The sequence below is a fragment of the Pseudorasbora parva genome, chromosome 12 (genome assembly GCF_024679245.1).
Source record: "Pseudorasbora parva isolate DD20220531a chromosome 12, ASM2467924v1, whole genome shotgun sequence".
In the NCBI taxonomy this organism is placed as follows: domain Eukaryota; kingdom Metazoa; phylum Chordata; class Actinopteri; order Cypriniformes; family Gobionidae; genus Pseudorasbora; species Pseudorasbora parva.
The window spans coordinates 37,430,622-37,440,998 of record NC_090183.1 but is presented as its reverse complement, the minus strand read 5'-3'; the positions used below and the strand labels follow the sequence as shown (position 1 = coordinate 37,440,998).

Sequence of the window (10,377 nt, the reverse complement as noted above, 5' to 3'; positions counted from 1 at the left end):
ACCTATTAATGGATTGTTTGCTATTCATTGCTAGAAAAAGGAAGGTTCTCTCAAAACAAAGCTGTCTAAGGAAGAGAATGTTCCAGCTTGAGGCGTTCTGTATGAAAGGTTAGAATAACTATATCATGTTCACACCAGCAGAAAAAATATTCAGTGTGGTGAAGTAATAAAACAGAATGATCCTAATATCGAAGCTAAAATGGTTCTCTTTCTCCTCTGCCAAGAAAAATGTAATTATCAAATGCCTAAAAGTTTTTGTTTAATGTTGAAAAATGTCTAAAGTCTTAGGAAAACTAAAACTAAACTTGATGAAACAACTTTCACTAGTATCTATCTATCTATCTATCTATCTATCTATCTATCTATCTATCTATCTATCTATCTATCTATCTATCTATCTATCTATCTATCTATCTATCTATCTATCTATCTATCTATCTATCTATCTATCTATCTATCTATCTATCTATCTATCCATCTATCTATCTATCTATCTGGGTAATAGGGAAAATCCATAAATATAAAAAAACTCATGGTTTCAAAAGTAGAGCCACAATATGTACACAATATAACCATTCCTGTGTACAACATATAGCTAAAACTGTTATTACTGTAAAATAAAGTAATAAAGGTTAGTTTTAAATTATAATTACTTTTATTAATTAATTATTTTTAATTATTATTACTGTAAAACTTACGGAAACAACTTTACAGCTCATATAATACATAATTTTAACAGCAGAATGAATGAAGTGAGTGCTTTTATACAATTAAAAGTTGAACTTTTCTGCTTTTAAAACTTGTGGGGGCAAATGGGAATTCATCAACATTATGCAATAAATGCTGTCAATTGAGCTTATTGTAAACTTTAAAGCTTATATTAAACTCCCAGTAGCTAAGCAGATATTGCTGATACCTTACCACCGGGTAGGTTGAGGCAATGTAGCGCATTTCCTTTAAAGCTGACCACTAGGGACCGAATGTTTAACCCGTCTATGTTCAAGCATGCTGTGGTCTGGTTTCTGATATGTTAAGTTTAGGCAATGGTCTGAAGCTAATTACGGGACGTTGCTTTAGTTTAGCGGGCGAGTGTTGTAAGCCCTTTTCAACACTACCTTGATTCGCTGCACATTTAGGGGCCCTGTGTGGTTAGGTATTACCTTTAAATGCAACAGTGGGGGCCCCCCCAAGTCCCAGCAATCATTCAGTCTCACATACGCACACTCACGTGTGTGCACACTGATGGGCCTTTGCCATTAGTCAGTCGTCACACCGCAGAATTGCAAAACGATTGAGCAGCTGTTTGGGGCTGTGGAAGAAATGCTACCATCTGGGCTTAACCTCCAGGGCATTACCACCTCTTTCCTCACACAGAGTCCAGAATATATACAAACCAATACATTTAAGCTAACATGTGTGGGAAAGCTTCCATCTAACAGCTATATGTATACATTTCCTGAAAAACTTTAAGTGGTGTTTGGCCATGCTAGCCAGGGTCCAACTGCTAAAGTCCTCTGATTGTTTTTTTTTTTTTCTGTAACTTGTTTCTATGTGGTTGCTAGGAGCTAGTTGAATTCCTCAGATCAATGCCAACATGGACAAGTTGTGTGACGTCCTCATCCAACCAAAAACCAAGAAAAAATAAAATAAATAAATAAATAAAAATTATATATATATATATATATATATATATATATATATATATACAATACAAGGAAAATGCTTTACACAGACTACAATGTGTTTCATGTAAACACATTGTTTGCATGTCTGCTTAAAATATGACAAAAAATTAAAACTAAAAGGTAAATTTCATGCTGCCTCTTTTTTTTTTTTTTTTGGGTGCTACTTTTCAACAACAAAAAAGCGTACTATAAAAAAAAAACACTGAGTATATATATTATCTTGCTGATATAATTAGGACTGTGACTGTATGCTGATAAAAAGCCCTAATTTCTCCAGAAAGAAACTAACATTTTAAACCAGCCTAAACTGGTTTGCTGGTTTTAGATGGTTTAATATAGTCTCTAGAACCACCAGAACACCTATAAAACCAGCCAAAAGACCAGACTAGGAGACCAGCAAACCCACTTACACAGGTTTAAGATGTTTTATGAGTAGATTGGATCATTTTCAGCAAAAGAAGCATGTTTTTTCCCGTAAACTGAAGTAAACTTTTGCCTATTAACTATTGATTTCTTATGGAGTTCTGATCTGAGCAGATGGTTTGAGGAACAAAGAACTGAATCAAATAAAATAAATAAATAATTAAAATAAGGGTGTTAGATGGTGCAGAGATTGAGATAAAAGGGGCAAATGGACAAAACAAGAATTAAATGTCCAAGGGGGTGAGCAACATCCCTTCATTTACCCAATATATCTCTGTATGCCAGCAGGACAGACATCTCTACCCCCAGTAAATGACACAATGACAGATTACTGAGAGCAAACGGATAGAGAGGGGGAGAACAAAAGAGCATAAAATCCATACATCTCTCATAATGTTTTTGCGGAACCCTTTCACCCAAACTCATCTCAGGATGGCATGATGACAGACTGCAGACCTTCATTCTCTCCTTTCCTCCCCTTCATTTTTGCCTCTCACTCCTCCCTGATGGTGCTAGTAAAAAACTAGAGAGATGGTGTCATTAATCTCCTGTCAGAGAAGATTACACTTGATTCCAAAAGGCTAAACAAGGTTAAAGACATGCTTCACTTGCTGAAAGGCCGATGTTAACAGCCAGTGCCCACAACGAAAGTTACTTTGGTTTGTTAGCATTTATCAGTCTTGAACTGTTGGACAAACACTATACTTGCTGATGAGATAAATGTGGATCCTGACACTGGCTGTCTTTATGACAAAGAACCTCAGAATGAATGTTGAAATAAAGCCAGTGTGCAGTTGGGAAAAGGACAGACGTGTCAACAGTGAAAGTTATTTGCTCTTTACAGCATCGTTTAACAAACAAATTACTGAACCCTCACTGCCTATCGTTTGCACCTTGTCTGCCAGTGATGTATGGAGTCAAAGCGTTTCATTAATAAACTTAGAATAAGATGTATACATCTGAGGGAAAAATGTATCAGCATATGCCAAATAAGCAGTCCTACGTTACATAGCGAATGCAAACTGCTGTATTTACGGCTAAATGAAGCTGACAGTTACAGAAAATGGACCGCGAGAACAAAGCTAGGGCAATAACTGCAAATATTCTGATTTATGAGGGAATCAGAAACTATTGCAAGTCCTCATGATGACTGCAATAAAACCAGCTGATGACAACTGGAAAAAGACAATAAATACGTTCAAAAGAAATAAGCTATAAGTTATTTAGCAGAGCAGAACGCTGCTTGCCAATTGGCCAAAGACTTGATTCATTTCTTAATCACGTTTTTTGAAGTTTTTCCAACTGTACAAGCAAATGGTTTGGTGAAAGGATTTGAATTACAAGCCCCTTTAAATCAAATGTCAGGAAAAAAAGATGTGAAATTTTACAGATACGAGCACTGAAATGCATCGCTTTAATTCAGGACCAGCCGAACGATAAGCCATCCTATTTTAATTTCATACAATATATTATTTGCAGATTCACATACAAATATGAAACCTCTCTGAAACACACCCTATATCTGAATAATATGCATAGGCCAGCATGGAGCAAAAGGCCCCCAATTATTACAAACACTTCAGCTAAATGTTTTTATTTTATTTTATACTTGTTGAAAACAATCACTTCAGGAAGTTTGTAGCATGTTCTGTTTTGATAAATATAATAGTTTCAATGACTTGTTCATACATAGTCATTAAAATGTTAATTTAAAAATAATGAAAATATTAATAAAAAACTGACTCTGAAGACTAAATACTGCGTTAATTGTTAATACTGCTAAACCATTCTGTGTTGAGTGTACGCCGCAGCTATGTACATGTATGACGTGCACCTCTCCAAATCTGTAACATCACATCAATTCTACGCGGATCGCAAGCGCTGTGACCGGTCTGCCAAAACCCTTCCCTCAGGGGCACACATGCTTCGTCTGCACGCCAACGCTGACAAGGACACAGAAGTATAAATGAAAATCGACAGGTAGGCCACGGCATAGAGGCTACGGCGCAGCTCCGACGCATAAGTATAAATCAGCCTTTAAGGGTTAGTTCACCCAAAAATGAAAATTCTGTCATTAATTACTTACCCTAATGTCGTTCAACACCCGTAAGACCTCCGTTCATCTTCTGAACACAAATTAAGTTATTTTTGTTGAAATCCGATGGCTCAGAAAGGCCTTCATTGACAGCAATGTCATTTCCTCTCTCAAGACCCATAAAGGCACTAAAGACGTCGTTACAAAGCCCATCTCAGTGGCTCTACAATCATTTTATGAAGGGACGAGAATAGTTTTTGTGCGCAAAAAAACAACAACAAAATAATGACTTATATAGTGATGGGCTGATTTCAAAACAAAGCTTTGAACCATTATGAATCAGCGTATTGATTCATGATTTGGATTGCGTGCGTGTCAAAGCGCCAAACCGTTGAAATCACGTGACTTTGGCGATCTGAATCATGACTCGATACACTTAATTTCCAGCACAACAACCATAATAATGAAATCACCCTTCACAATAGATAACATTACTGCTTTACAATGAACTCTGTTAGAGACCTACATATGTTGTCACTTTTACAGCATTTCAAATCCCTCAGTTCTTGTGCATCTCTCAAAAAACAATCCAAATGTTGATTCTTGTTTTATTATCTTTTTATTATCTTGTTTAAGACTCTCCTCTGTTTGGAGATATACCGTATTTTCCGGACTATAAGTCGCTCCGGAGTATAAGTCGCATCAGTCAAAAAATGCGTCATGACGCGGAAAAAAACATATATAAGTCGCACTGGACTATAAGTCGCATTAGGGCAGAGCTGGAGCCGCGCGCATGCGAGCACCTGCTCGCGTGCACTCGCTCGTGCCCGCTTCACTGCATAACCCGAGCAGAAGAAAGAAAGTTTGAAGTGAGTGAGAAACTTGTAAGGGACTGGCGAAAAGCAGAGGTTACTTTAATTGTGATGAAGAAGAAAAAGAAATCTACTTGCGGACTGTAAGCAAGATGGCCAGAGCTGAAGGAACGAGTCCACAGACGCTTGAACTCTCTGCCGGGAGAGGCTCTGCCGCGCGAGACGAACGCTGTGAGAATCGTTCTCCGCTGCATATTTTACTACATGCTGTTTGTATTTTGCAGAATAAGATTTTCTTTATGGGAGCATTTTGTTTGTGTTCAGTCTTTCTAAGTTGTTGTCTATAAGTAAATATTAGGCTACAGGAGCAGCATAGAGCGCATTCTCGCGGCTATATGTTTATTCTTGTCAGTCAGTATGAATTAAATTTGATATATAAGTCGCACCTGACTATAAGTCGCAGGACCAGCCAAACTATGAAAAAAGTGCGACTTATAGTCCGGAAAATACGGTATATATATATATATATATATATATATATATATATATATATATATATATATATATATATATATATATATATATATATATATATATATATATATATATATATATATTAAAGCTACACTGTGTTTTATTTTCCCCCATCTAGCGGTGGAAAGGTACATGACAATCCAGTGAATATTAGTTTCTGTTCCTCTCAATTCCGATTTCGTTTTAACTCCTACGGTGGCTGATTTAGTCCAAGATTAACTTGGCTTCCAGGTCGACCTCTTTCATGACTGCCATTGAGTGTTAAAATGCGAAAAGCGAAGCTTGAATTTACGGGTATGTCCCTCTTTGGCTAATGTACTTTCAAGATGGAGGGGCAACATGGCGGCCGGCATTCGGACCCCTCACATGTATGTATTTTCAATGGCATATTATAAACTTATGAAAATACTTTATTACTTGAAAGAAGTAAATATACATTAATGAGCACATATATTTTTGAGTTTTAAAGAACTAAGTGTTTTTAGCTAAGAATAAACTAAAAAAGTTACACAGTGTAGCTTTAAGCTTAACAAAAAACAGGTGATCCATGTCAACCTTTCCAGCTCGTTGTGACAACTAACCTATGCCACTCCCACATGCATCAAAGTAGGAGCAAGGCATGCATGATAGGCTTGATCAAGATAGATTTGCGCTGCAGAGGACACTAGGGTTAAGCCCAATTTTCTGGGTCTAGTGTATGCTGTAACTACGCCCTAGGCTTTAGGCCAGACCTGTACCTCTCCAAAAATGTAACGTGTCAATTCTACATGATTGTTATCAAGCTCCCTCTTCATGTGTAATTGCACGTTGACGTGGACAACGATGGAGAAGTATAAATGAAAATCGATCTGTAGCCCACAGTGTAGAGGCTAAGGTGCTTGTCCGACGCAGACAGTATAATTAGCCTTTATTCTTGTCAGAGCCAATCCTGCCTATGTTAACTATGTCCCCTTGATCATCACTATATAAACATGACGGTAATTTACCATATGCCTATTTTTATTCATCATGCTGTAATTTCTTTAGAAAATTGCTCATTTAAGCCCCTTTCACACTGCACGTCGGACCCGCAATATTCCCGGAACATTGCCGGGTCGCCTTCTGTGTGAAAGCAACCACGTCCCGGGATTGATTACCGAATTCGACCCGGGTCGGGGACCTAGTAATATTGCTGTATTCGACCCGGGACGAGCGCTGTGTGAACAAAAGCCGAAACTAATGCCGCAACGTGTACGTAGTTATCGTGCGACTCCTAGAGCTTGTTTCTTCAATAACACAACCCTGCAGTGCCAGAAGAGCTCGTCGGTGTTTTAAATGCAGAGAGTGTTCGTATACAAAAGAAACTAAAATTAAACAAGCAGAAATGTGTGCAAACTGGACACAAGTCGAGACCACGGAGCTCCTGACTATCCGCGCTGAAGCTGAGATCGCTCGCCATTATACGTCACATCAGGATGTCACGTGTCAACTCGACCCGGGACCGTTAAGCATTGTGTGTGAAAGCGCACATATTACGGTATTTCGCTGGCAGTGTGAATGGACCAAATCTAGCGGCCCGGGAACAAATGCCGGGTCGCATTATCCGTGTATTTGCCGGAATCGCAGTGTGAAAGGGGCTTTAGAAAGCCAATTCAGCTGTTTTTTTCTGACAGCTAGATGGCGCCAGAGATACTATTAAAAAAGCATTTATTTAGCTGTCAACGAAAATGTGCTTTTCATTTTACTTAATTGTTTTTACTGGCACTTTAAGACATTTTAACGGGTTTCCCTATTCACACACACACATTATATATATATATAAAACTATTTCCTTGATGTATTAATTCCCTATAGAAAACTGCCAGTGCACTTTGCATACTGAAAACCACAGTAGGCTAAGTACGAATGCACTGACAGGGGATCCTTCAGTTTAGGCCCCCCAGAAATGTGATTAGCACTGATTATTGCCTATTTATTGTAACCAAAATTATATGTAGTTCCACATGAACTGACTGACAACCGTTTTTCGATGCCATCAGATCCCACTTTCTGTCGATTCTGTATGTCGGTCAAATGCAGGCCATTTTCGCTGTTATAAGCTATTATAAAACATAAAATACGCTTCAAATGATTACTCGTATATGTAAATATGCACAACATTAATGACAAGACAAGACAATCTAGCCGTTTTGGGAAACAACAAAACTAATAAATACCTGTCACAGTCTTCTCCCTGCCGCCATGTAGCATCAAAATGATTTCCAAACTTCCAAATGCTGACACGACATCAGAGGACGTTCATGTGCAATTTTTACCTCGGAAACTCAACACTTCCATGTAGATTTGCGATAGTACATGAAGGTAGTATAGCCTAAGCCCCAGAAGGCCTGGCCCTGGATTAGGAAGGATACAGCATCACGAGGATAGTAGATGTTGGCCTGTTTTTTTTTTTTTTTTTTTTTCAGTCAGGAGGACAGGGTGTTGAATAAACAAAAATAAGACATTCATAAATAAATAAATACATAAATAAAAAGTGACAAATTTATATAAGATAAAAATTTTTTTTTAAATGTTTACAAATATAAACATTTTACAGGTTTGTTATTTGTTTAAAACAACATCGCATTTAGGTTTTGTTGAACTTCTGATTTTGCAATTAAAAACAAAGGCTTATTTCCACCAAATGTACATTTACTAAATTTTTCTAAAAGTAGCAGCAGATTAATAATCAGGAGGGGGAAAAACTAATTTTTTTAAGCACAGGTGAAAGCTGGGCATGTTGGGTATGTACAACACCTGCATACCAAACATACTTCAAGTTTGAATTCAAATTTAGTATTAAAGTACATGATTGCCTATGCAGCTCTGATAATCCAGTGTATTTCAAACATGCATACTTGGATACTTAGACGAGTTTGTTTTTGGTAATTTTACACTCTTTCTTCAGATGGAAATTATTGCAAGTATGGCCATTTTAACAACTTAACTTAAGGGTCCTGGTGGTTTAATGTTGTTAGATCGTGCTGATATATTGTGGTGGGATCATTTTCAGCAAAATAAACTTGCGGTGCCCTGGAAATCACAAGTGAATACAAACATTTGCACAGTAAGCTACTTCTGAGATTTCTGTGGGTTTTTCTTTGAGTTTCTTTCAAAGAAAAGGAAGGAAACGGAAGAACAGTCCAATAAATCTGCTACCCATCTGATGGGGAATTAACATGAATTTATTTTTATACTTCCATATAGAAATTAAATGTAATATACAGATCAGTTTGCTTATCAATATGTCTATATGGCATACATTTGAAAATGGGAAATTAAAAAAATGTCTATGGTAAAAACCCAACCACAAAGCACACATCCAAAAACAACCCGATTTTGTGGAAATGAAATCCTAGCTCTAATCAGATGAATTACAGCTTTAATTAAAATGCTAAAATAATTGCTTCCTCTTGTATTGTTGGTTCAGCCCTGCACTCTGACTGTGTAGTGTATTTTCTGAGGGCCATCTCAAGGCTGGTCAGAGACCCCATGCAGCTCCCGCTCAACGTGCAAGAAGCAGCTTTGGCCGGAGATAATGAGGACCCCCGCACGCTTTCCAGTCAGTCCTGCTGCCTCTGAAGACTCGAGCCGCACGTGCAGTGGGTACAAAACCCCAGACCCCCACATTCATCTTCACCGGCCCGTCTGTATCTCCACTCTAATGGTCTGGACTCATCTGAAGGCCAAAGGTAATTTGATGCGCTCTGCAGTAATGAGCGTGGTGTTGCTGACATCTGGCCCACTAAGGTGCAAGAAGACAAGCGAGAATACAATGATGGATTACAAAAATACGGAGGACTGTAAAGTCTTAGAACCAGAGGAGAATCTTTTCTTGTACATGCAGAAAATCTGGTAGGACTGGAACTCCCTTAAGCCATCGCAGACCTTTGGCAAATAAAGAGGAAAGAAGGTCAAACCGTGAAGCCAACACGATGCATTGTTGTTCCGACTTTGCTGACAGATGCTCATCCAAACATTTGGAACACATTGGTTTTACAATCAACAGGGTCCAAATGTCAGACACAAAAAAAGGAAAGCATTCCCCAGGTGGAAAATTAGAAGCAAACGTTTAGAAATTACTTTGTCATATTATATATACATATGAATATATGTACTCTATATGTTTGAGGACATTGCAGTCTTATTTTAGCTGTAAAATTTCACACTGTGAACTAAAGGATAATCTTAAAAGTCTCATCCTGGGACACAGTTTCTCGACTTCTTTAAACCATAGACACAGAAACAGGCGGAGAAGTATGTATGGGAACAAACTCAGAAAAGATTCAATACGACAAAAGTTTCCCCCCTTCAAAAGAAGCTGGCTGAAACAGACATTTGCAAGCTTTCCTTTAAAGAATGACTAATTAAAAAGCAATTACAGATGACAACAACCATGAAGAGGAAGGAAAGCAAGCCGACCTTTGACATGCTCTACATTATACCATGACTACAGGCAAGAGCCATTTACACATCAAAGCAGAGTCTGATAAAAAACAGAGTACTAAAATTTGCTCTGTGGAGATCTGGACGCGGTGTCCATATATTATCCTAACACAAGTATTATCAGCTTTTGTCTGCGAATGAAAAGGGAGGTGGAAGTGTAAAAGAAACCTTTTTGGGGTGTATTATTCTTTATTTTTTATGGTCCTATATGCCGGATCAATCATTCAAGCATGATTGACCAAAACAAACAGTCCACATTCCTCTCTTTCAACAAGCTCAAACTCAACGGACAGAGACTATTTGTCCAGCAAGAAAAGGATCAAACACTCACTGAATGTCAGGGTGAGGGATCTTTATTGCAGGTTCTGCTGATGTATTACTTGCTGCTGACTTCTATAGTACCTCATCCAAACATACGCTTGGA

General features: G+C 37.9%; 1 long non-coding RNA gene across 1 annotated transcript; it reads right to left on the bottom strand.

Annotated features, from left to right (window-relative positions):
• Window positions 1–8,682: 8,682 nt before the first annotated feature.
• LOC137093669 (uncharacterized) lies at window positions 8,683–10,366 on the bottom strand. Its single transcript, XR_010908538.1, has 3 exons — window positions 10,285–10,366; window positions 9,349–9,395; window positions 8,683–9,252 (listed from the first exon to the last, which is right to left on the bottom strand). It is a non-coding gene; the product is annotated as an uncharacterized lncRNA (long non-coding RNA).
• Window positions 10,367–10,377: the final 11 nt, after the last annotated feature.